General features: G+C 42.9%; 1 protein-coding gene across 1 annotated transcript in view; it reads left to right on the top strand.

The window, feature by feature from the left end:
- Nucleotides 1-3,398, top strand: part of Macf1 (microtubule-actin crosslinking factor 1) — a 342,147-nt gene that overhangs the window by 55,800 nt on the left and 282,949 nt on the right. The window lies entirely within an intron of this gene.

Consider the following 3,398-nt stretch of genomic DNA (forward strand, 5'->3'; position numbering starts at 1 on the left):
GTGAGCCACCATGTGGTTGCTGGGAATTGAACTCAGGACCTTTGGAAGAGCAGGCAATGCTGTTAACCTCTGAGCCATCTCTCCAGCCCCTTTCTTTTTTTCTTTAGGGTTTTACGAGACAGGGTTTCTCTGTGTATGCCTGGCTGTCCTAGAACTCACTCTGTTGGCCAGGCTGGCCTCAGACTTACAGAGATCTACTTGTTTCTGCCTCCTGAGTACTGGGATTAAAAGTGTGTACCACCACTGTCCAGCTATAACACTATTCTATTGACTGGGCTTTTGTTTTTAAAAGTACTTTTTTTAAAAAAAAAATGAGTTGTTTTATGTCAGATGCCTCTGTGCATGATGAAGTTGCCATTTAACCCAGTGTGAAGAACAAAACTAAATGACAGACTGAGACTGTCTTGGGGAGAGGTTTGGTCCCTGGGAATAATGTGGGTTTTGATGTCTACTCCTTTCTTTCTCTTCAAATAAATCCTCCTACACGTCCAGTCTCTGGCTCTGGGATGGGGCGGACAATAGGAATTGTTCAGGGCAGGTTTTCTGGGTGTGGTCTTGTGGAACTTCCTCTGAAAGCTGACTCAAGAGTTCTCTTCCCTTGTGGAGCTGTTCCTGTTCTTACATGTCCTGCTAATTGACAGCCTTGGAATTGTGGGCAACATCATTTGGATGTGTTAAGTTGGGAATGAGGAAGGTAGAATATTTTCAGAGATGCTTGATTGAAAGGTTCCTTTCACTGCTAAAACAGGTATTTCTCGATGTGACTGAGAACCTATACTCTTTCTTTTGATGTTACCATCCTGCTGAATAACAATTATTTTCCTTTTTGTCTTCCGTAAGAGTCTGCACATTTTGAGTGCTGGGAAGGCATCTCATTCATCTTTGTGCTCATAATGTTTAGCACAGTGCTCATTTCTTAGTAAGAATTCATAAATGTATTCTGAAAAGCAGCATGTTCCTGGGTGTGGTGCCATACACCTTTAATTTCAGCACTTGGGAGGTAGAGTCAGGTGGATCTCTGTGAGTTCCAAGCGAGCAGGGTTACATAGTGAGACCTTATCTTAAAAAACAAACAAATAAGACAAATAAAGGATGACCTGGTGGCATATGCCTATAATCCTGAACTTTGGAGGTAGAAGCAGGAGGATTGGGAGTTCACAGTTATCCTTATCTATATAATGAGTTTGGGGCCGGTCTAGGGTATAGTGAGATCTTGTTTTGAAAAACAAACAAATAAATGACTGAATGACTGACTAAATAAATCGTTAAATAGTGGAGGCATGCTTTAAGTGTGTGGGCTGCAGACAGGTACATGCCTGTCACACCAAATTGAGAGATACTGGGAGGAAGTGGAGAGAGAGAGGGAGAAGGCCTTTTGTCTGGTAGATTGGATGACTTTTTGTTGGGAGTTTTTGAGAATCTGTTGTGCAGTTCTGTTTCTGCGGAAGAACATTAGCAATTGTTGAGTGCTCCCTCTCTTTAGCTATGGCCTTGGATAAGACTTCTAGTTGACTGTGACCTTTGTAAGCTGGAAAAAAGAAAACCTTTCTGTTCCTCTCCACAAGAAATAGCCTTCAGAGGGAGGGCCAGGAGTCTGTCAAGAGGCAGAAAGCCAGCACTGTGCCCTTGGTAGCTAGGCATTGTAGAAAGATTGTTATTACAGTCATTGCTCTTGGCAGGCAAAGTTTCAGCCAGGTTCTCTGACTTTACCACACAACCCAGTTACAGTCCCAGATTGGGTGGGTACAGGCAAGTATTGGAGTCACCTGTAGCTCTTGGCAAATGTCCTTTGTGTCTCTATATGTATTTTGCGAGCATTACTTTTGGGTTCTTTTCCTTCTGTCCATCAACAAAAGTAGGACATTTGTGGAATGTGATTCTGGTTGGCATTAGAGCACAGGGTACTTACCTTCTTTTGCCTATAAGAAGATGGCTTGGCTCAAGAGCAGCTAGGTTTTGTCCCTGTGTACCAGATGGGTGTAGTCCAGAGTATCCCTGGACTTAGTTTAGATTTTGAGCAGCTGATTTCCTGTCTCTATAGGGATGGGATGTGATGCGATTCTTCCCTTTCCTTAGGAAAGAAATGGATATTTTTTCATTTCCTGTTTGTTAGCATATTTTTTGAATACCAGGAGACACTTGGTGACTATAAATCAGTTGGGTGTTGGGTGGGAAGGGAAGAGGCTTTGTTTTCAGCAGAAGTTTTCATTTGAGGGGGAAAAAAAACAGAGAGAGCTTCCTCGTCTTCTTTGAAGAGTTACAGACAGAAGAGGATTGTTTTGAATCCCTGTCCTGGCTGTGCCTACTTGACCTGTGCGTTTAGACCCCTTCATTCTCTGACTTAAGCCATAAAAACTGGGTTCCTCCTGGAGACTTGCATGGTTCCACTCTTGCCACATTCTCTGGGCAGTCCCTTATGTACTTGAACCCTCTAGGAAGCAACTTGTTAGAAGTGACACGACCTTTGGAATAGAACCTGGCAAGATGTCCCTTGTCTTGACAGAGGGACACAGACTCCTTTGGAATCTGGCTGTCCAGATTTCCTGTCCTCTCCCCATCAGATGACCTTGAAGCTCCCCCCCCCCCCAGGCTGGGAGCTGGTTGTTAACAAGCAGCGCCACCTGTGGGCCCCCTTGGCTACTGCAGCTCTCCTAAGCCAGTGAGCCTGTTCAGTCTGGATCTGTTTTGCTCCATCCAGATGGAAAGAAGAGGCCTTATTAAGTTTTAACACAGATCTAAGCAAAGGTTTAACAGAGTAAGGGGCTCAAGAGTGTGGATATAGAATTCTCAAGGACAAAGTCATCTTTATGTGTCTTTAGAATAGTCATTATATATGCTTTCTAAACATTTTTGATGTATTACAGTCATGCATTTATCTTGTGTTTGTACATATGTATTGCGTGTGTGCAAGTCAGAGGACAGCTTGTGAGGGTTGGCTCTCTTCTTCCTTCTTATGGCTTCCAGGGATCAAATCTGGGTTGTCAGTCTTGGCAGTAAGTGCTCTAACCAGATATGATTTTGGTGGCTTCTGAAGTTACACCTTAAAGGATTGCTAAGTCACTTAAATGAGATCACAGGATAGGGTAGTTCCTAAGAGCAGACTGGATGGGCTTAAAGCTGATAAGATAAAACCTGAGGGCACAGAGTTCTACAAAGCAGTCAAAATGTTCTTGCTGTAAAAGTCTTATTTGTGAGATTCTCAGAAAATTGTCGTTTACATCTGGAGGAGTAAGGTCATGTATGTTTAGGCCTTAAGCATAATCGAGTGCTGTTCTAACATTCTTATTTGAAATCTCTATAAAAAAGAAAAGAATCTTACGGTTAAGGATGTAGCTCAGTTAGCAGAGTGCTTACCTAGCATTTATGAAGCCTTGGATTTGATCACCAGAACTACATAA

This window comes from Microtus ochrogaster, chromosome 10 (assembly GCF_000317375.1).
Source record: "Microtus ochrogaster isolate Prairie Vole_2 chromosome 10, MicOch1.0, whole genome shotgun sequence".
In the NCBI taxonomy this organism is placed as follows: Eukaryota; Metazoa; Chordata; class Mammalia; order Rodentia; family Cricetidae; genus Microtus; species Microtus ochrogaster.